The following is a 23,850-nucleotide window of genomic DNA, read 5'->3' on the forward strand; positions in this document are numbered from 1 at the left end:
AGCAGCCAGGGGCACTTATGACAGCAGCAAATGGAACAGTGCAAAAGAACTGGTAGCCATGATCATCTTATTACCAATTTATGGATTGGTAGATGGTACAGTATGGCTGATAACCATCTCTGCTGTCATGCAAAAGCAAAAGCATGCTGCTGTGTAGCGCTGCTGAATCGCCTCTGTCAGCGGCATCTAGTACACATACGGTGACAGTCACAAAAGGCAAAACAGGCTCCATGATTGCCATGCTATGGCATCTGCCAGGGCAATCCAGGGAAAAAAGGCGCGAAATGCTTGTCTGCCGTTGCTTTCCCAGAGGAAGGAGTGACTGACGACATTTACCCAGAACCATCCGCGACAATGATTATTGCCCCATCAGACACTGGGATCTCAACCCGGAAATTCCAAGGGGCGGGGGAGGCTGCGGGAACTATGGGATAGCTACGGAATAGCTACCCACAGTGCAACGCTCCAGAAGTCGATGCTAGCCTCGGACCGTGGATGCACACCACCGATTTAATGTGTTTAGTGTGGCCGCGCGCACTCGATTTTATACAATCTGTTTTACAAAACCGGTTTATGCAAATTCAGAATAGTCCCGTAGTGTAGACGTACCCTTAATGTGTGATTAAACTCGTCTCAGCTATGAGCTCTAATTTCACCAAGAATCTTATGAACACTGTTTTGCTCACAAAAAGCAAAGAAGGAATGCAAACACAATCTAATTGAGGAATCACTGAGGTGTTCTTGAATAATTTTCTCATTATTCTCCCCCTTCGTGTGTGTGTTTATATGCAAGAAGGGCTCGTGAAATTTGGATCTAGTACAGAATCGGTCTCCAATGGATTGTCCTATATTCATGGGAGGAGGAAGGTTTTCAGAGTCACAGTTCTGGGTTGGGTTCTAAGTAGTGTGGCAAAACCCCTGCCCCTCTGTTTGTTAGCTCAGTCCATCCCAGCCTCAGAGGCACAGGCTAGGGCACAAGGGAAAAAAAAAACCCTTCTCAATCTCACAAGGCCGAGCTGATTCCTTCTCAGCCAGCCCCCTAGTTCTAGTTTCTTTCACCCCCCCCCCCCGGGGAGAATGCCCTCCGTCCTGCAGCGAGTCTCAGAGTTCAGCTGTCCCTCCTTGCTGGCAGCTGCCCTGCTTCTCTCATCCTCCTTCCCCCCCCCGGCTTCCTTGTCAGGGAGGGTTTAAAAAGGTCTCTAGCAACTGGGGCCAGCTGAACCTGATTAGTTTCTTCCTAACCCCTGCCCCAGCTGAACCTTATTTTGCTGGCTAAGCCTTCTGGGCTAATTGTTGCCCCTCTCCAGGTAGCTAATTGGCCTGAATTTGCCACATATCCCCCCCCCCCCCGCTCAACACTATGGGGTTGGGCCACTTGGGTCGGAAAACAATGTACCCTTGACAGGCCATCCGCATTGCCATGTTGAGTCCCGGACCGGTGCCGAACCGTGAAGTGGAAGGGCTGAAGCGACAGGAACCATCTCGTCACTCGCGCGTTCTTGTCCTTGTTCTGGTGCATCCATTGCAACGGGGCATGGTCCGTGACTAGGGCAAATCTCCGTCCCAGTAAATAATAGCGGAGGCTTTCTACGGCCCACTTTACCGCCAGACATTCCTTCTCCACGATGGCGTACTTCCGTTCTCTAGGCAGGAGCTTTCTACTGAGGTAGAGGACGGGGTGTTCGTCATCTCCGACCATTTGGGAAAGCACCGCCCCCAGGCCTACTTCCGAGGCGTCCGTCTGTAGGACGAACTCCTGCCCCCAGTCTGGGGCTACTAGGACAGGGTCCGTGCAGAGGGCCGTTCGTAGATCCACAAAAGCGGCTTCGGCCGCAGCAGACCATTTCACTATGTCCGGGCCCCGAGCCCTGGTCAGGTCCGTTAAGGGGCATGCCCTGGTGGCAAAATGGGGAATGAACCGCCTATAGTACCCCACGAGTCCCAGGAATGCTCGGACCTGCTTTTTCCGCAGTGGCCGGGGCCACTTCAATATGGCATCTAGCTTGTTGAGTTGGGGCCTCACCACGCCCCTCCCCACTACATACCCCAGGTATTTGGCTTCAGCTAACCCGATCGAACACTTGGAGGGATTCGCGGTCAGTCCGGCCTTTCTCAGGGTATCTAGTACTGCCTCTACCTTTCTGAGATGCGTCTCCCAGTCGGGGCTATATATGATGACATCATCAAGATAGGCAGCAGCGTACTCCCTATGGGTCCGTAACAGCTTATCCATTAGCCGCTGGAAGGTAGCGGGGGCCCCATGTAATCCAAAGGGAAGAACGGTGTATTGATATAGTCCTTCCGGGGTTGCAAAGGCCGTCTTCTCCTTGTCGGTCTTCGCCAGGGGGATCTGCCAATAGCCCTTGGTAAGGTCCAGGGTAGACATGAACCGGGCCTTTCCCAATCTGTCGATCAGTTCGTCGATCCTGGGTAAGGGGTAGGCGTCAAATCGAGATACCTCGTTCAGCTTGCGGAAGTCGTTGCAGAACCTCATACTGCCATCTGGCTTTGGCACCAGAACCACGGGACTGGACCACTGGCTATGAGACTCTTCAATAACCCCTAGGGCCAGCATCTTCCTGACCTCTTTCCGAATTTCCTCTCTTTTGGCCTCCGGGATCCAGTATGGCTTGACGTGCACCTTCACCCCGGGCTCTGTGAAGATGTGATGGTGAACTTCCGTAGTTCTACCGGGTTTCTCCGAGAACACGTCTTGGTTGCGTTTGACCAGGCTGACCGCCTCGGATCGTTGTTCTGGGGTCAGCTCCAGGGATATTCCCACCTGGTTGGGCTGATCGTCTTTAGGGGGTGGCGCCCCCAACACCGTTACCAGGGTTTCTCTATCCCACCAGGGTTTCAGCAGATTTATGTGATAGATCTGCTCCAGCTTCCGGCGGCCTGGCTGCCGGACCTTGTAGTTAACTTCCCCTACTGCCTCAATTACCTCATAGGGTCCCTGCCATCTGGCCAGGAGCTTGCTCTCTGCCGTGGGTATGAGCACCATCACCCGGTCCCCTACCTGGAACTTCCGGGCCTTTGCTTGACGGTTGTAGTAGGTCCGTTGTGCCCCTTGGGCCTTCTCCATGTGTTCGCGTACTAGGGGGGTGACCCTGGCGATTCGGTCTCTCATTTGTAGCACATGTTGCACAATGTTTCTCCCTGGGTTTGGCTGCTCTTCCCAGTCTTCTTTAGCCAGGTCCAGTATGCCCCTGGGGTGCCGACCATATAACAGCTCGAAGGGGGAGAATCCCGTGGAGGCCTGAGGAACTTCCCGGACGGCAAACAGCACGTATGGTAGCAGGGTGTCCCAGTCTTTTCCATCGCAGCTGATCACCTTCCGCAACATGTTTTTCAACGTCTTGTTAAAGCGTTCAACGAGGCCATCGGTCTGGGGGTGGTAGACCGACGTTCGGAGGGTCCGTATGTGGAGCAGGTCACACAAGTCCTTCATCAGCTTGGAAACAAAGGGGGTCCCTTGGTCTGTCAGGATCTAGGTATCCCTACTCTGGAGAATATCTGGACTAATTCTTTGGCTATGGACTTGGACAGGGTATTCCGCAAGGGGATGGCCTCGGGGTATCGGGTGGCATAATCCAATACTACTAGGATGTACCGATGGCCCCGGGCTGACTTTTCTAATGGTCCCACTATGTCCATAGCTATACGCTCGAACGGGACCTCAATAATCGGTAGAGGGACCAGAGGGGCCCGTAAGTATGGTCGGGGCCCATGTAGTTGGCACTCCGGACAGGAGGAACAATACTGCCGGACGGCTGCATAAATGCCAGGCCAAAAAAACCTCTGTAGAACCCGGTCGAGGGTCTTATCCATCCCTAGATGGGCCCCGAACAGATGACTGTGGGCCAGGTCCATTACCGCCCTTTGATGCTTCCGGGGGACCAAGAGTTGTTCGATGACTCGCTCTTGGACCCGGACTACTCTATACAGCAAATCCTTTTTAATCATGTAATACGGTCCTGGTCCCTTAGCTCTTCCCTCCACCGGGACCCCATTCACCTCGACTACTTCTTTAAAAATGTTGTGGTATAGGGGATCATTGGCCTGATCCTGACCAAAAGTCCCACGTGCGGCCCCTATGGGCCCCATTTTGGGGGGGTCCTCCTCCCCCTCCCCCTCAGAGATAGCCTTCGGGGAACCTGGCCCAACAAATGGGCTGGAGTCGGCTGGCCTGGCCCCGCTGTCAGCTGCGCCCCTTCTTTCCCCCGCCAATGTAGGCGTCAGGTACCGGGTCAGGATTCTCGTCCCCCTCCTTTTGTCGGCCCTCCATTCCCTCCGAGGTTTCCTGGGCTTCCCCGGTGGGGAGAACACGTCCTGGCCAAACTCGTGGAAAGCGGGGAGAGGGTCCCCCATCTGGGCCGCCCCTGGGGCCCCAGGGTTCTCCCACCCTTCCTCCTCTTTCCCAGGGAGTAGGCCATCAAATCCCGGGAAGTCTCGTCCGATAAGGACAGGGTAAGGGAGCTTCGGAACGACTCCTACCGTCACCTCGGTGGGGTTTCCGAGCACCTCAATGCGTACAGGGACGGTCGGGTAGTAGCCGATATCCCCATGTACACAGGATATTCCCGAGCGCTTGGCCTGGGATAGTTGGCCTGGCCTGACCAGCTTCCCAGAGACCAGCGTAATCGCACTGCCCGAGTCTATTAATGCTGTGGTCCCTATCCCGTTCAACTTAATGGGCCGGGTGTATCTATGAGGGACCATCGTGCCCCCGACCAGACTGATTAGCCCGCACGGTTCCCCTATTTCCCCTAGTTCGCACTGCATAGGCTCCCCAAGGTTAGGGCATTGGGCAGCAATGTGCCCTAGTTCACCACAGGCATAACATCGGTACCCCCCCTTGGGCAGCCCCCTATTTTTCGGGCTGCTGGGACGCATTCCCGGAGCCCTTCTTCCCCAGTCCTCCAGTCTTTCCGGGACTGCCGGTGGTTCCTTCACCTCCTGCCTCCCCTCCATTTTCCGGCCCGGGGCTAGGGCGAACGGGGGCCTCGGTGTAGAGGCTGGCCTCCGATATTGGCGCCTCCCTCCCCCGGGGGTCTGAGATAGTTCTTGGGCTGCCAAGTGTCTCTCCACGAGAGCAACCAGATCATCATAAGAGGAGGGGTCGTTTTGGCAGACCCACCCCTGTATGTCCGGCGGCAACCCTCTCATGTATCTGTCCAATACCAGGAGTTCTAATACCTTCTCCGGCCCATGGGCCTCGGGGCGGAGCCACTTCCGAGCAAGGTGTATCAGATCGAATAGCTGGGACCTCGGGGGTTTGTCCTCCCGATACTTCCACTCGTGGAAGCGCTGGGCCCTTATGGCAGGCGTCAGGCCTGCCCTTGCCAGGATCTCCGCCTTCAGCCGAGAGTAATCCATGGCTGCTTCCGCGGCCATGTCAAAGTAGGCTTTTTGGGCCTCCCCGCATAGAAATGGAGCCAGCAGACCGGCCCACTGGTCCTGTGGCCAGGCCTCCCGCCGGGCCGTCCTCTCGAACGCAAGGAGATAGGCCTCTACATCGTCTTCTGGTATCATCTTCTGCAAGTAGTTGCTTGCCCGTAGCGGTCGGGTCCCCTGGGCCCCCTGCGTCATTGTGGTCAGGGCCTTCAACTGATTCACTACCTCGGTCAGGTTTGCTCGATCTTGGGCTGCCTGGCTCATCAACAGCTGGTTGGTCTCCTGTTGTACCCGTACGGACTCCCGCTGGGCAGCCACCTGCACTCTGGTAGCCTCTTGTTGGGCCGCAGTGGCCTGTATCAGTGCCTTCAGCACATCCTCCATTTTAGAAAAAAAATTTTTTTTTTTGGTGGTCTTCACCCTGCCCAGTTACGGCTTGCCATGGAGCCTCACCCACTAGGCGATCCCACTCCTGACACCACGTGTGGCAAAACCCCTGCCCCTCTGTTTGTTAGCTCAGTCCGTCCCAGCCTCAGAGGCACAGGCTAGGGCACAAGGGAAAAAAAAACCCTTCTCAATCTCACAAGGCCGAGCTGATTCCTTCTCAGCCAGCCCCCTAGTTCTAGTTTCTTTCCCCCCCCCCCCTTGGGGAGAATGCCCTCCGTCCTGCAGCGAGTCTCAGAGTTCAGCTGTCCCTCCTTGCTGGCAGCTGCCCTGCTTCTCTCATCCTCCTTCCCCCCCCTGGCTTCCTTGTCAGGGAGGGTTTAAAAAGGTCTCTAGCAACTGGGGCCAGCTGAACCTGATTAGTTTCTTCCTAACCCCTGCCCCAGCTGAACCTTATTTTGCTGGCTAAGCCTTCCGAGCTAATTGTTGCCCCTCTCCAGGTAGCTAATTGGCCTGAATTTGCCACAGTAGTCATAAGAATTATCAAGCCTTTTTAAATATTCAGCCACCGTATTCGTGCTCAGTGACTTCCTGCATAAGTAAGTTCCACAGTATGCTCTGCGTAAAGAAGATCTAAAAAGTATGCAGAGCAAAACAAAACAACCACATGTTCTCTTTGTAAACGACCTTTATCCTCCCTTTCATTACCCACAGACCTCCTACTTGCAAATATATTGTGTTTCATTTAACTTAGGTTATTAGCTATTCAGGGCAAGGACAAAGTCTTATTTGCTTGAAAAGCACCTAACACATTTGGGGTACTATGTAGGCAATAAAGTAGATTTTCCTTTGATTTGTTCTGCATTATCTGCTCTTTAACTTCACCAGGTTAACCCTTCGTGTTTGGTATAATGGGTCCCTTCATAATTTTGAATGGCTCAGTCAAGTTCCTTCATGTTTGCAAACTCACATCATAGAGTAGTCCTGGGATACCTCCTCTAACTATTTTCATTACCTTTCAATTAATCTTTTTAGTCTCTACTCCTCTCTCTGAAAGGTGAGCTGTCTGATATAACACAAGGTGGGATCTGCTTGCATCAGGATCATATTGAAAAGATACAGGATTTTAGACAGAAAGATTACCTCAGAGAGAGGGAGGGGGAGGGGAAGAAGGCGATGAAAAAGCAATTACAGGACTGATTTCTTTTTTCATGCTTTGTGAAAGCAGAACTACTGTAGCAGATAATATATGAACCGGAGCAGAACACCAGTTTTTTTGCTATTGCAAGTCTCATTCACCACAGAGGCAGTGAATAGAGCTATTCAGTAGCAGAACAATGCACTACTGTACTCACCAGATTCCGCTCTGTTACTCTCAGGTTCACCACTACCTGTGGGGTGTTTCTTTCAGAGCACAAAATAGCATTTTTCCCATTCTCAGAAACTCACAGAACTGGACTCCGAGCACCAGATGCCCATCTTCCATAGCGCACCCCCTGCCGCACGCCTGACTGTGTAGGTCAGGCTGGTCACTGGAGCGGTCCTGCACCAGGCAGCCCAGCACTCTTGACTCTTTCCCCTGCAGAAGCGCTTTAGAAATACTGGACACTACTGACTCCCAGAAGCACTGAGTCCCACATTCAGCACAGGGGATGCAGGGATGGTTTCTTTGTATCTTGCTTCCTAGGAAAGATGGGCACAAACAAAGCTCCGAATCAAATACTCAAAATGGGTGAAGTTCAGGGGCCCATTCCAGACTTTACAGCTCGGGTCCATCTTTGGCAGTATATCATATGGACTGACTGGTTCTGAAGCCATATAGAGTCTTTTATTCTAGATCACTGGCTCAAACCCAGGAGGACAGTGGTGAGAAAAAATTCCTATCACCTGGCAGTTGAGTGGCCTGTGTGAAATGAGTTGGTGGTTGTACATCACCAAAAGACATCGTCACATGGGGCAGCCTTATTAGCTGCTTCCACAGACGCTAAGGTCTGAATGAGAACTTGGACTGTCGTAGCTTCTTGTGTATATCATCTTATATATGTTGTCCCTCCCAGTGTAGCTTTGGATAAGTTTAGGGTGCAAATTGCATTTGTCACTAACAACAGGTTTTTTACTCAGCAGCTACATAAAATTACCGTATTTTCCGGCATATAAGACGACTTTCTATACTAAAAAACAACCCCCAAAAATCGGGGGTCGTCTTATATGCCGGGTATAAACAGCGGGCAGCCCAGAGCCCTCTGACTCCCCACCGCGGCTGGGATTTAAAAGGCTCTGGGCTCCCCGCCGCAGCGGGCAGCCCAGAGCCCTCTGACTCCCGGCCGCAGCTGGGATTTAAAAGGCTCTGGGCTCCCCGCCGCAGCGGGCAGCCCAGAGCCCTCTGATTCCCGGCCGCGGCTGGGATTTAAAAGGCTCTGGGTTCCCCGCCGCAGCGGGCAGCCCAGAGCCCTCTGATTCCCAGCCGCGGCTGGGATTTAAAAGGCTCTGGGCTCCCCACCTCGGAAGGGGGGGGGTCGTCTTATACGGCGAGTATAGGCCAAAACCTATGTTTTAACTGTAAAATTAAGGGGTCGTCTTATATGCCCAGTCGCCTTATACGCCGGAAAATACGGTACTTGTGAATCACAAAACTAGAAACTTAAATTAGAAAGAAATCCAAGCATCAGCATAAAACCAGATACATGTAACAAAACATCCCCTGGACTGTGAATACTTCCAGTCTTAGGCTGATACAAGAGAAAGCAATCCCCCAATGCTGACATATTTACTACATTGTGGAGACCAGTAACAGCAAAGATAGAAAAAAAGTAAGCAGAGGCCACCACAAGAGGTCTTGGTTATACTCAGGCTCCTGCCATTCTGACTTCCCCTGGGTGTCCCAACCAGGGATTGGGCTGATCATGTTTTTATATCCTCTCCTTACATCCCCCACACCCCCATCTGGCACCATATCTGATTTAGGTGTGTTTGTCATTCCAGGGGAACTAGAATTACACTATTACACTTCACAATGGTTTCAATATGTGAATGCTATTTCACTTCCTGGTTACATGTACCAAAAGTTCCATACAAATCCATTATTTCAAGCTTAAATTGACCCTTTGTGGGTTTGGTTTTGTTTTTTTTATAATCCTAGGTCAAGCACATTAAGCTAACTATATAGGCTTTATGCTAGCTGCTTAGGCCTTCTGTTATCTGGTTAGGCCTTATATTTATTGCAAAGCCTTTTAAAAAAAAATGCCACCTTTTATTTTCCCTACTAGCAACATTATATCTTTAATTGCTTTGATTATCACCCCTTAAAGCATTTTAGTATGTCTTACCACCTGAGATATAGTTTAATCTTGTATAACGACCTTTTGTAAGATCAGGTCAGGGGTCATAGGGCTGACAGGTCAGCATAGAAGCAGTGATGTGAGGCAGTGTAGGGAAATTTACTCTGTGGCTGCCCACGCTGTTCCCTTTCCAAAAGTTTAAAAGTGCATCTTTGTGCAAGGCTTCTCATCTTGTTAAACCTTCTACCAATAGTTCTTCTTTTTAGAATCCTGCCCTGTCAACAAAGAAGAGGGTTTGCTTTTTAATTTCTCCACCTTCTTGGACTGATTTTAGCAGAAAGACCAAAGTGTTAGGGATTTGGGGATCCCCTCAGAAATGCCTGATCCTAGGCTCTCTCTGTAAACTAATTCCATTTAGACCCAATGCTTTTACACCTGATCTCCCAACTCAGTGGTCCTCCACCTTTGCCATACCATGACCCCCATATTACAGAAAAAAAAACCTTGCAAACTACTTGCGACTTCCCTGGAGGTCATGACCCCCAGCTTGAAAACCTGGGCTTTAGCTTGTTCTGAAGCTCGAGAGAGGACTTATATCCCCAGAGTCATCAATCTATCACCTTACCACCACCACACAGAGGATATTTTCAGCTCAAAGGCTGATGCCAGATGCCTGGCAACTGCCTTGTGCAGTCATTAACCCCTGCACACAGTGAATGTAGAAGATGCCCATTCAGGTAGATTAGCATTTTACCCTCACTGTGCACAGGATGAAATAATGGTACATTGGTCCTGAATCGCGTTCTGACCAATCAGTTCATTTCAAAATATAATGAGCATCAAAGTCATTGCTGTACTGTTACATTTCCAGAATTCTAATTGTTCACATTTGGTAACAAATGTATTGAGATTCAGTGCTGTAATATGCTTTTACGTTACAAGCTGACGTTTGGAAAGGAAGGACAATTGCATAGCACAGAACTAGGAGTCCAAAGGACCTGGGTTTAATCCCCTAGGGTAGGTTTACACTTACCTTCCGGGTCGACGCGGTGAGTTCGACTTCTCAGAGTTCGAACTATCGCGTCTGATCTAGACGCGATAGTTCGAACTCCGGAAGCGCTGCGGTCGACTCCGGTACTCCACCACTGCAAATGGCGGTGGCGGAGTCGACGGGGGAGCCGTGGAGTTTGACCCCGCCGCGTCTGGACAGGTGAGTAGGTTGAACTAGGGTACTTAGAATTCAGCTACGCTATTCACGTAGCTGAATTTGCGTACCCTAGTTCGACCCCCCTTCTTAGTGTAGACCAGGTCCTAGTCTACCACTGATTCCCTGTAGGACTTTCGGCAATTCACTCAGTTTTTTTCTGACTTCTTTCCATTATCTTTAAAATAGGGATAATGCTGATTTACTTTACAGGGAGGGTTATAAGATAAATTATGAATGTTTTAAACATTTGGGCTCCCTGGCTGGAATATGTTATGTATAAATGTAAAATATTATAGCTACTCTGTTATTGTAAAACCATATTTAAATGAAGAAGGGAGCAATTTCTTCCAAAAATTCACAATAATATATGACATATTGCTAGAGGGGATTACAGTAACGTTTTAAATTGATGCCAATTCACAAGAGTATATGATATAGGAATGAGGCTGCCAAAAGGTTTGGTCCTATAAGATTTTTTTTTTTTTGCTCTTTATACTGCAGTTAAAACTGGATGTAACCCATTGCTAACCTAATTCAAGCTTAGCTATATATTACAGTGACATCAAATGCCATATGCTATGTATATGGCAAGTTATTCTGCCAGCCAAATGAATCCAGAAAGGAAAGAGTTTGACTGAAGAATAACCTTTGAAGAAATAACTAAGTGTAGTGTACCAGAAAAAGTGCTACTCAAGTGACTTTATAATGCTCTGAAATTAAAAAAAAAAAACCCAAAACACACACATTTAGGAAAGAAATAAATGCTATTCCACAGCAAAACTACAGTGTAAAAGCTTCTCCAACTTGCTCTTCCATTTCATAATAAGATTCAGCTTCTATTTAAACAGCTTAGACAGTGAAAGCTGACTAGTACTGTCAAGGAACATCTCTAAGAAAAAGTTACTGATTATATAATAATAATACCACGAATCAAACTGCACAGACTATAAACATTTGGCATTGATTTTTACCATTTTCATCCTATTGGATCTCAGATGACTTATGTGACCTTATATAACATGTGGCATGACCAAACTTCAGCCACTTCTGGGTTGGAGAGCAGCAGTGGTGGGCTATGCAACAGCAGGTGCAGGGAAAAGTTTGATTAATGATGCAGAGAAACAACAACAAAAGCCATTGTCTCTTTACAGCAGACAAACCTTTGATTCTTAAGGGCTCATCTAAAAGAATTTTTGTTACTAGCACCACTAATAATTTAGATTAGAGAGCAAACCACAATGACTGCAAATGTTCCATTTCTCAGTGAACTCTACACACACTAAGGAAAACATAATAATTATGATTAGGACTTCAGGAGTCCTGGGGCCTAGTCCTGCTCCCCCAGAAGTCAGAAAAGCCAAATTCCATTGACTGTAATGGGAGCAAGAGTGAGTTGATGGTCTATTTGCAGTGTTTAGGTCCCCTTCTGAATGGAGGGAGGGCTGGGAGACACATACAGACCCTGAAAGGCTCCCTTGAGAAGCTGTGTAGAATTTGCTGCACTAAGACTGAAACAGACATATTCTAGAAGTTCTCCTGGGGTTCCTTAACTTCCCTGGGCAGGGCTTTTCTGTGTACAGAGCTCTTCCAAAGCTTGGTTTACTCTTAACCCCCTTTGGGCTGGGCTTCTCTGTTTGGCCAACAGTTTAACCAACAAAAAGGAGATAAGCTCCTGTCGTAAAGACGGAGCCATCACCTCCCCACATCCTCACCAGCCCACATCTGACTCTCTTTCCCTCCATCCCCCAATCTACTTTCGAGCCCCGCCCACCCATAAGTCTCAGAGTGCTGCTGGCAGCAGTCACAATGAAGCGCTCCCCTTCATGGTTCAGTGTGGAATTACACCTCCAATTTTAACTGCGCTAAACCTGTTGTTTAGCAGTGCTTTAAACATGTTCCTAGGATAAAAATAATCTCTGTATGCGCCCTGAACACCCATATTGAAAATATGGCCTTATTCTTTCATGGCTCTATATTTGCATAAGCTTTTCATTTGGTTTGGCTTGAAAGGCAGGCTGTGTTAGAGGGCGACTCTAGCAGTACATTTAAAGACCACAGTTTATTGTACACTCAAGGACCAAGTCGGTTTCAAAATCTCAGTGTGGTACCACAGTATCTAGAAATAGTAGATGGCGGCAAATAGCACAGTCCCCCTTGGTGCTGTGGTGAAGACTGGGGCATGGGAATGGTTTTAAGTGTTAGTTTTTCTGCAGCAGTTCTTCTGGGAAGGATTTATCTCTAGGTTTACTATATGTTATTTTTCAACTATGCAATAAAAGTTCCATTACCCCTTACATCGTTTGCATTTAGAATATACATTCTTTTCTGTCTGGCCCTTGCAAATGTTGTTACCAAGAGTTCCCTTTCCAGCTGCTTGTCATTCATGCCTAAGTATCATGGTGATGTGGGCACTAAAAATGTTTAGCCAGACAGATGCTCCAGTTAACAGGACATGGTGTTGCCAGCTGTCCCGATTTTATTGTGAGTCTTGCAATACTTTTTTTTTCCCCCGGTAGAATCAAGTGAATGTGTGAGAATCTCAGGTCTTATTTCATTGGGGAAAAAATAAGTTTCTAGCCCTGACGACTGCTGAAAAGCTGGAAAATACAACCCCTTAAGATTCAATAACAAAAGGCAAATGAAAAGAATTCCAAATTTATTGTTTTTAAAAACCTCATCATTTTTAGACCAGTCTCATGATTTAGGGGGTGGGGTCTGACTCATGATTTTACCTTCTGGGTTGGAAATACTTCATTTACCAACCATTACTATCAAAGGGCCGTGTCTGAGATACCATAATTTTCCATGTTACACACCCCAGCAAAGGTGAGAGAGCAGCACTAAAGCAATAAGTAGCTGAAAGGAAGATCTGAGTAGCCCAGATCAGCTGGGACTTTCAGGATAACACCAGGAGAAGAAAAGAGCAAGGAAGCTCTTTCAAGGAAACGGTCAGTGTTTTTCTATCAACTATTGTACAGATAACAGCACAAATGACACTCAGCGACTGATATTATTAAAGGAAGTTTGAACAATTCTACATTTCCATGGAAGAGGGATCTGAGCTTTGTACCTAGGGTTGCCAACTCTACAGGATTGTCCTGGAGTCTCCAGGAATTAAAGGTTAATCTTTAATTTAAAAGATTATGTCATTTAATGAACCCTCCAGAATTAAGTCCAACAAAATTGGCAACCACGTGCTTGTATTTCTATAGCACCTTCCATCTGAGTATCTCAAAGCACTTTACAAATATTAATTGATTAACCCTAAAAACCATGGGAGGTAGGATGTAATATCCCTTTTCTTAAAAAAAGACGATTGTAGCCTGGGAGGTGAGATAGTGACTCATGCAAGGTCGCAAACAAATGCCATCTAACTGAAATCAGAAGCCAGATTTCCTGGCCCCACCGCTTCTGATGCTTCAGCCATAAGTCCATCTCCTCCTCCTTTTCTCAAGAAGTCAGCCGTGCAATTCCAAGAGTATGCATTGCTAAACAGTAATACCAGAAGGTTTAACATTTAATAAAGAAAACAGAACAAGGAAGTTGTATGTGTGCGCAGCTTGTTCAGATTAACACTGCAGAATTTTCAGTGGCCAGTAACACATTCTTCAAACATTCATAACATATTTCAAAGCCATTATTTTCCTGCCTCTGCTGCTCATGAAGTGAGGCCTAGTTCTTGGCCTGCCATTTCTACAGACCCTGGGCACCTTGGGGCTGCACTGCAGACACACTGAGGAATACAAAATAAGGCCAGTTAGTGCTGAGGCTTGGGCCAAGTAATGGTGAGAAGCAAAAAGCAATGCAAATAGAGAGGTGCTGTCAGGAGTAGGATTTTTGCCTAAGGAAAAATCAGACAATAAAAACAAAACTGGGAGGAGAATCAGGGCGGGTTAGGAGATGGGTCTCTGATGATGATATTTTGAAAGACAAGACAACCTTCTCTATTCAGTTTATTGTAATGGAAAACCATTTGTACTGGAATGTAGCATTCATGCAGTGCAGAGACACAAAATATTTTATAATTGTGACATATGTCATGTGTCCACACAGGCAAACAATATGTATTCCTATCCATGAGCCCCTGTCAGGAAGCCTGTATTGTTTCTTAGACTGATGTAATTATCACTCCTCCAGGTAAGAGACTGGAATGCTGAGTTATAAACTTATTTCCCTAACAGTCACTTTCTTGGATTACATCAGAGTATTTTCTTTCTCCCTTCTCCCCAACCACTGAAGCAGAAAAGTTTGTGATGTTATTGAATGTGACACACCAGCTTTCCCGTCATTTTAATTTCTCTTAAGGAGAAATGTACTCTGCATGGAAATATAAAACGCTACATGACAGTATGTCCTGGGTGCTAATTGAAAAAGCAGGGAACTATTTCAGAGCATGTCTAGGAGGGTGACATGTTTATGCAGTTTTCTTTTTTTTACCCCCTCCTTGCAAGGCCTCAAGTCAAGTGACATATTATTTGACACTCACCTCATTTCCCAATTACAATTTTATTTTTTTATTTTTTTATTTTTTTTTACAGAAATGGTTGCGAATAGCTAAATAATTCCCAACATGACTCTGTTGCAGTTCATTTCACTGCATTAGCCTCTGTCACCTCTTCCATTTGTATTCAGAAATCTAGCATTTGGATTCCAACTCTCTCTCTTTCGCTCTTCCAGCAGCCCTAGTTTTGAAATATTTTTGTATCATCTTTCCTGTAATAGTTTTCCCCATGCAGAATGGCTACAACAAGGTTGAGAAGGAAAGAAAAGAAGAGGGCCTATGTAGATATACTACAATTGCCACAGACACTCAGTAATCATTACCATTTACAGCTATAACCGGTGTGAAGAAAGAGGAAGGGTTAATAGCTCTGAAAATTAACCCATTATATTCAAAGCTCCCTCCTACACATTCACATCTGGAGAAGGAGGAGGGTTCAAAGGCCCAAATGGGAAGAGAGGCTCAAATCCCATTATCTTTCAGTGAGAGCTGCAGGCCTTTCTGCCTTCGAAAAGCTCCCACTTAGGCACCCATCCTTGAAACACTTATGCACACGAGTAACCGTATGCATATGAGCTACCCCGTCTATCTCTAATGAGATTACACGTGCAAGTCATATGATTCACGTGTGCAAGTGTTTGCAGGGTGGGGCTCTTAAGTATCTTAGCTCTGGAGCGTGTCTTGGCGCAAGGCAGTGTTTTGATATCCACTCAACTACACGGGTATGATATCCATATCATTGGATGCTGGACAGTCCTGGGTCTGCCGCGAGATGGGGGCTCACCCAGATCTTCAAGGTTAAGAAATTCTGAAGGTGTTAATGCTGATGTCCATCAGCTGTTCTCAACCTTTTTTCTTTCTGAGACTCCCCCAACATGCTATAAAACTCCACAGCCCACCTGTGCCACAACTGTTGTACTGCATAGCCAGTAAATTAAACGCTGCATTAAATGGATAGCTCCACAGTTACACACACACACCTACCTAATATAATATAGGCACAAAAATAAAAACACAATCTTATTTTTGTTTTACTTACTCAGCATGAAACGTGTTCCTGGTGCTGCTCAACAATTCTGCCGAGACGTGGGGATTTCTTCGAGACGCATACGCGCACGTCATGGTTACTGTTCATCCTGGCTGGGCTCAGGCTTGGCCTTCAAACCCATGTGGTGGGGCTCGGGCTTGGACTCTGTGCTGGGCCCCAGTGAGTCTAACACCAGCCCTGCTCTCTGGTTTATTTTGGCAGACCCCCTGAAACCTGCTCAGAGCCTTCAGAGCCGCAGACTCCCCTCTGAGAATCACAACTGTATCATTATCATCAGATAATAAACTAGCTTCACTAGCTTATAATAATTAGGGAGTCCAGGTATCAAACATGGGTTTTGCATTAGCTAGTCACATATTTAGGTTAAGCTTTTTCACTCTTAGTGACAAGATCAATGTCACACCCTCTGACACCATCACTTTTGCTGAAGCCCGACAGAGATGGAGTGATAGTTCCTGGCAGTACCTGCCATTTCTATAAAACAATTGTGAACCTAGACCTGGAAGTTATATAGAATGGGGCACTCCCACAAACACATGCTTTCATTTTGACATGGGAATACCATAGCTGAAGTCGACGTATCTTATTCCGACTTACCTCCCGTCCTCATGGCGCGGGATCGATGGCCACGGCTCCCCCATCGACTCCGCTACCCCCACTCGCTCTGGTGGAGTTCCGGAGTCGACGGAAAGTGTGTTCGGTGATCCATATATCGCGTCTTGATGAGAAGCAATATATTGATCCCTGATAAATCGATCGCTACCTGCCAATACGGCGGGTAGTCTGGATGTACCCTCTGTCCTCTCCCTTCCTCCTACAAATCTTTGAAGATAATAGGCCTCAATCACCTCCATCCAAACCCTGTTGACATAGGTGGGGGTTGCATGAATATAAATGACAGCAGTTTGTCCATAAACATACAGGACGAGATTCTGGGCTGCACCTCACAGGAGACACAGCACAGAAGGCACAGCTGAGGCCGGTGGAATACAAAGGTGGCTTTATTCTGCCTTTCTTTGCTCCCTTGGAAATCTAGGCCTGACCCCCACACAATGTAGAGCAGGGCCATAGCAGAAGGCAAAACTGGTCCCATTGTTTCTCCAGTTGTTTAAACTGGATGTTTGCCAGAACCAAAACTCGGAGCCCAAACAGCCCCAAATTTGGGGTACTTGATAATCAGAACCCAGATCCATATTTTACAGGTCACCCTTCTTTTTAAAATGTGCTGAGTCAATTCACCCAGCCCTACACATCCCTACACTTGCGGGGGAGGGGGGGTATTAAATTTTGTGACTTGAGCTAGCATGGACTAGCAAATTGGCACAGGATGGGAGTCAGGAGACCCAGGGTCTAAATCCTGGCTCTGCCAGTGACAAGCTGTGTGACCTGGGGCAAGTCACATCATCATTCTGTGCCTGTTTCTCCTCCCACCATTTGTCTGGCCTATTTAGACTGAAAGCAATTTGGGGCAGGGGCTGTCTTTCAGGGTGCTTGTACAGCACCTACCACGCTGGGGTTCCTAGGCACTACTGAAACAGTAAATGATAGTGCGGTGTAATCTCAGTTCGCCATCCAACACTGATCATGTGGTGAGGTCCTTCTATTACACACCTCCTGTTGGGCACTGAAACTGCGAACCATCACGTGGCATCTCAAAATGCATGGGTGTCCCAGAGCACTGAGAAGGTGATTTTTAATATGTTCCCAGCCCCAACTCCCAGGGATTGAGCTAGAATTGTACTGGGGACACCCTTGAAGTGAAAGGTACATTTGTGAGGGTGCACCAATGTGCAGCGCTCTCAAAGCCTTGCTTTGTCTGCACTGAACCTGCTTATAGATTTCCTGCTTTTAAAATACATTAAGGCAATAAAATCCTGATTACACATCCTGATGTTTGGTGTTTTACAGCTGTGGGCTAAATGCTACAGGTAAGAAATAAAACAGAGTCTGGAGCAACTGAAATAATCTGAGTCCATCATTAGAGGACAGGTAGAAGGCTGAACTTTTTACCTGTAAAGGAGAGTGGTCATTCGGGCCATTATAGGCAAAATCAGAGCGACAAAGAAACATCTGCACTACATTTAGAAAAAAATATCAACAGATCAACATTACTGATGTATGCAATGTGACCAGCCCTACCAGCTGTCAGATCCAATTACCAGCTGAGCTTGGACATTGCTGTCTTACATTAATACCAACGGAAACCCTTATTACATTCAGTTTATCATGATGTCATGTCTGGCTTCTTGTCTTTCTCCTCCAAGTCTACATGATTAACCTCGAGCAATATCCCTCCCCATTTCCAGACTGAGCTGCAATTTTCACATTCTCTTTGGTAAGGCTAGTTTAAAGAGAGGACATTCACTAAGAGAGCAGGCACTTCAGCTATTCAATCTTTCCCTTATGATTATCTTCAGTCTTTCCAGAGTTTCTCTTTTGTATCCAACTCAGTTTTTAACACAAATGCAAACCCTGGTGAAGTAGCTCCATTTTCATTTCAATTCCAGTGTCTCTCAGACTTGTAGCAGACTGGCATAGCCTGTACTCTGTAGAACATTATCCCTTTCTGATGTGAGCGGTGAGCCAAAATTTGGGGTCTGGGGGGTTGGTTTTGTTAGGAGGAACAATTGCTGATAGAGTCAGGTTGTGCCTGTGTTTTGGACGGGGGCTCCTATTGGTTCAGCTATCTGGTTCCAGAAAGGTGCTTGATTCTTACTTGTCCTAGATGAAGGGTGGCAGTGATGCCCACCAGCTTCAATGAGGTTTCACCCAACCCAACCGCACAACAATAGGAATGTAGAATTCCACTGCTGAGTCATGCTTTCCAGTGGGTCCAATTAGCTTCAGCCAGGCTGCAAAGGGAGGAGTGGTTTCTCTTTGGGTCCCGAAGGAAGGAGAGGGCTAATCCAAACATGGCTTTGGAGGGAAACTCTAGGAATGGTCAAACTCAGGGAATAAATTGAAGACTATGTTGTGCTATTGTTTTTGAGTTACCAGTAAAGCCAAAGCCATGGATGGGTGAGGTGGATGAGGCTGTTTGCTCTGCTGAGGTCAAAGTAGTGCCACATTGAGATGCAGGAAGCTGAAGTCCTCTGAGAGCCCTAAGTCAGATACAGTATGGACAATACCAGCACATTTCCCTATAAATGTGCCTCAGTTATGTAACCAAGTAGATCTGCCTGCAAGAACAAGGGGATGGCTCAGCTCATTCAGTTCTGGGCCTCTTCTCAGACTGAGAGGTGCTGAGATTTCCCAACAGCATCTGATGTTCAGGGTGCTCAGTGGGATGTGGACATCTGCACCAAGACAAGTCATTTTCCATATGCCATGGATCAGTCATCAGCTTGTAACAACTTTTTTCCACACTGATGACGTTCAAGTGAGATGCTCCACGTTCCTTTAACAATCGTTTGAGTGACCTACTCCCTTCAGCGCCACCTATTTAATGGGTGTGTCACTTTTGAAACAAAGCTGAAATGTGCTTCTGTCCCATGGTATAATCCCTGTGACCCCATTCTATAAAGCAGGGCCCAGTTAAAGTAATGACAAGTGCTTCAAAAGTGGTCGAATGACAGTAAATGGAACTATGCTTTATATATAAATTATCTTATATTGTAAGAATCTTTTCTGAGCTTCAATTAAACAGTATTGTGGGGGGAAGTGCTGGTCACAACCCTTTTCACCTTTATTCTTTAATAGCTGAGAGAGCAGTTACTTTGATCCCTTAATAGTGCTACATAACCAGAAACATAATGGGAGGATAGGTTTTTATAACTCAAGCTCACTGGGCTAGAGATAACATAGATCCTTAACTCTTGCTGGAAGAAATCTCAGACACTTACCTAGAGAATGTTTCCAGCCAGTGAGCCAGACAGCAAACTTCCATTATATTCATCTGGGGGAAAAATTAGAGGAGGCCAAAACCAGAACCACATATCCAACTCCTTCACAGTTCAGGGGGGTGGGAATGTTCAACTTCAACTCTGAAATTGTACCTACAGTTGTTTCCATTTCAGCTCCAAACTAGAAGGAGCCTTTTTTTCCTTCTTCTTCTTCCAGTTAGGTTGTGGCCAAAATCTTAAAACATCACTCTAAAGCAGGGGTGGGCAAACTATGGCCTGAGGGCTGCATCCGACCCTCCAGGAATTTTAATCAGGCCCTCAACCTCCTGCTGGGGAGTGGGATCCAGGGCTTGCCCTGCTCTGACGCTCCAACCAGGGTGCGGGGTTTGGGGCTTGCCCCGCTCCACATGGCTCCCAGAAGCAGTGGAATGTCCACCCTCTGGCTCCTACGCATAGGGGCAGCCAGGGGGCTCCGCATGCTGCCCCCACCCCAAGCACTGCCCCCGCAGCTCCCATTGGCCAGGAACCATGGCCAATGGGAGTTGCAGGGGTGGCACCTGTGGACAAGGCAGCACACAGAGCCGCCTTGCCGTGCCTCCGCTGCTTGAGGTAAGTGGCACCCGGAGCCTGCATCTCTGGCCCCCTCCCATGCCCCAACTGCCTGCCCCAGTCCTGATCCCCCTCCCACCTTCTGAACCCCTCAGTCCCAGCCCTGAGCACCCTCCTGCACCCTGAACTCATTTCTGGCCCTACCTCATACCCCGCACCCCCAGCCAGAGCCCTCACCCACTCGCACACCACAACTCCCAATTTTGTGAGCATTCATGCCCCACCACACAATTTCCCCTACCCAAATGTAGCCCTCAGGCCAAAAAGTTTTCCCACTCCTGCTCTAAAGAGAGTTCAGCATGGGCAGCGAGTGAAGCTTTCCCTTGGGGAGGCTAGCTGTCCCACCTCTTCGGCCTGTGGACCCGCCCACACTCCACCCCAGCACTGCTCCAGGTCCCACCCCCGTCCACCCCAGGGCCCACCCCTTCCCCACTCGATCCTCCCTCCCCCAAGCTCAATGCGTCCATCCCTCCTCTCCTTCCCCCACCTTCATGCTCAAGCAGCAGTGCGGGGGCTGAGTGGGGAGGCGAGGAGGAACTGGCGAGCATCAGCGGGGATCTCCGGAGACTGGGGGTGGAGCAGCCAGGCAGCAACAGCTGCCACTCAGCTTCCTGGGTTCATCAGTAATCTACCTGGGGAATCCAAGGGACCGGGAACCACCTCCTCAACCGCCTGGGAACCTGCATGGCACATAATAAATAACCAAAAACTTCTGGTGGAAGCGCACTCCTAGCAGGGAGGGGAAGAGGCGGGGCCGCCACGGCACAGGCATCCAGCAGGGGCGTCAGCGCTGGCTGCACCAGGGAAGGCTTAGCTTCCCCTGGCCTATTATAACTGCCACCCATGGAGTCCAGCTCCCGATGGCAGAAACTGCATGAGTGCTGCTGAATGTGGAAGATGGCCACAATTCAGGCTGATGGAAGTCTCAAGTCCTGCCCCATTGAATATAAACATTCGACTTAATTTGGTATCAAACCTTAATTCTTACCCCCACCCTTAATAAATCTAATCCAAATCAGAACACTGCCTTGTCGGCCCATCTGTATTCAGAATATTGATTAGCAAATAACTGAACAGATTACAGGTAAATTTATAATAAATGCATCCTTCCACTGAGCATCCAACCCTTGCATCACATAACATATCAGTTTATGCCTGTGCACTAGTAAGTAACAGGAAGGTTATTCTCCAGCTACCTTTCTGCTGCAGAATTATACTTACTAGAACCCTGTGAACACATCTGGATTTTAATCTGAAATAAATTCATTTTGCTTTTTCACTTTAGTGAAAATGAGAAAAAAAAACATCCTTTGTACTCGGACTTTTTAAAAACAGATTAACATACCTTTACGTCACAGCAAATATGGGGGGGATTGTGCCACAAGACAATCAAAGTTTTTATTCGGATCCTGATGCGTTTTCTAGGACTGTTCTCTTGGCCTCCTGGTAAGTGCCAGGACTCAGATTCAGAATGGAAAGAGCATGGAGCGTGAGGGGTACAGTGAGGGGAAAGGCGAAGTGAAAAATGAAAATTTGTTTTAATTTTAAAAAAGATAATTGTTTCAATTGACACTGTCCGGTAGTTTAGATCCATACATTTTAGGTTTTGCTTAAAAAAAATTTCCATAAACCCTCACATACAGAGAAATTTTCATGCCATTTTATATTTAATTTTTAATTTTCAAAAAAGGGAAGAAACTGAAACAATCGCTTTGTGCTGGCGCAAGCGAAGCAGAAAATGCAAGTGATTGTAAATGAAAAGTGAAACCAACCAATTCAGGTTCACTGTCATCCAAGCTGAGCAAACCTCAGAAAGAAGAAACAATATAAAGCTGTAAGGTGGGTGTCTGTGTACTGCTGCCACTTCGGCCGATGTTCACACAGTGGCATGGACCTGCAAAAAGTTCTTGGAGTTAAGTATGAACAGATTGTGTTTTCCACTTCTGATGCTAGACTTTGCTTCCTTGATTCTTGGTGTTTTGCAGGTGGTCTGACAACCATCATTTGGAGGGAGAAGGTGTTTTGAATATAGCATCCTTGGCGGAAGCCAGGGAATGGATCTAAGAGCTTCAGTGATTCTTCTACTCCTTTTGGTTAGGTAGGGTTTTCTATACATACATTTTGGAATTTGACAGAGTGTGGGGTGGGAGGATTCTCAGTGCTAAATGAGAGGTGATAGGCACGGTGGAGATGGGCCTTGAAAGTGAGGCCAGGAAGCTTATGCTTGCTGTGGTACAGAAAGGGGAGCCAATGGAGGGGTACAAACTGAGGAGTGATGTGATTAAAGAAGTGCGCTAGGAAAATGACCTTTGCAGCACTATTGGGAATGGATATGGGTGGGTCAAGATTGCATGTCAGAAAGAAGGATGTTGCAATTCTAGTGATGCAAGATGATAAACCTTTTTAAAGCACCTCGGGCTTCAGCTCATTAGATTTCTCAACCAATGTGAACATTCTTATAGCTATTGTGCATGTTTCTACAGACCCTCTGACTCTTGTCTGGCAAGGGAGCTTGCTCCACCTCTGACACCAAGTCCCACAAACTGAAGCTGATGCTCAGCCAGCTGCATTTTGTGCCAGGACGAGAGGTTGTCCTCTAGGCGAGCAGAGCTGTTCATAATCTGTCCATTAAGAGGGCTTAGTCATTTCTAATTTGAATACGTAGGTTCCTGCAGGAGCACATGGGGCTCCAAGTATGAAATGTGCTAGATACAGAGATTAGGCTGTGATGAGCCCTGTTTACCAGAGAAGTACAGGCACAGTGGTTTGTCATTTCAGTGTCTGAGTACCATCTGGGGCAGCGTAGTTCTCTTCCTCTGTGGGTGCCAGGCCATTCCAGCAGGGACAGTCAGGACAAGATGAGATCAGAGGTTTCATCCTCCAGAATCCGGGTCCGATCTTGAAGGTGCTGCGCATCCTCAACTCCAACATACAGTGGGCGCCGCTACAGGTGCTCAGTAAACTCTCAAGATTAAACCCAAGGAAAGCTACTGTGTGGTGTTCTGAAAAATGATTTATTAATAATACATGCAGTCTGGAGAGTCTTCTGTAGAAGCTATGGAATCCGATGGGCAGGCCTTTGCAGCAGGAAGTTGTGGTGAAAATGGGACTGTTCACCGATTCCAGGTTCTCATCTGTTTGGATTCCCTTCCCTCGCCCCAACCCAGAAGTGGCAGCATTGCACTTCCACTGAATTTTAGGTGCCTCTTCTATTAAAATTTACCATTAATTCTTTTTACAGGCCACCACATGAAAGACCCAATAGGAGCATAAAGACACAGTAATATGTGTGGAACACAGGGAAAGGTCACTGCTGCATGTGAATTCATTTTTTAAATAATTCAACAAACTGTCTGTGACATTTACCCTGCAAAGCAATTTTTGAAAGTTTTCTAGCTGATCCTGATCTTCACAGAATAGAATGTTTACGGCTTCAGCTGTGCAAAGGAGTATTGCTATTTCAAAGTCAATAAAGACCAATGGATCAAATTCAACCCTGGTGTAAGCAGATTACTTCCAATGATAGGTCTGCATACATTTGCACTAGAGTTCAATTTGGCCCACTAGCTTTAATGTTTGTTCTT

At 47.3% G+C, this 23,850-nt stretch overlaps 1 long non-coding RNA gene across 1 annotated transcript in view; it reads left to right on the forward strand.

Moving 5' to 3' along the window:
• Nucleotides 1-23,619, forward strand: part of LOC120398775 — a 32,036-nt gene extending 8,417 nt beyond the window's left edge. Inside the window, exons 2-3 of the long non-coding RNA XR_005594698.1 lie at nucleotides 22,252-22,364; nucleotides 23,508-23,619. This is a non-coding gene — a long non-coding RNA (uncharacterized LOC120398775). The remainder of the gene's footprint in view (nucleotides 1-22,251; nucleotides 22,365-23,507) is intronic.
• Nucleotides 23,620-23,850: the final 231 nt, after the last annotated feature.

The sequence above is a fragment of the Mauremys reevesii genome, linkage group 2 (assembly GCF_016161935.1).
Source record: "Mauremys reevesii isolate NIE-2019 linkage group 2, ASM1616193v1, whole genome shotgun sequence".
Lineage (NCBI taxonomy): Eukaryota > Metazoa > Chordata > Testudines > Geoemydidae > Mauremys > Mauremys reevesii.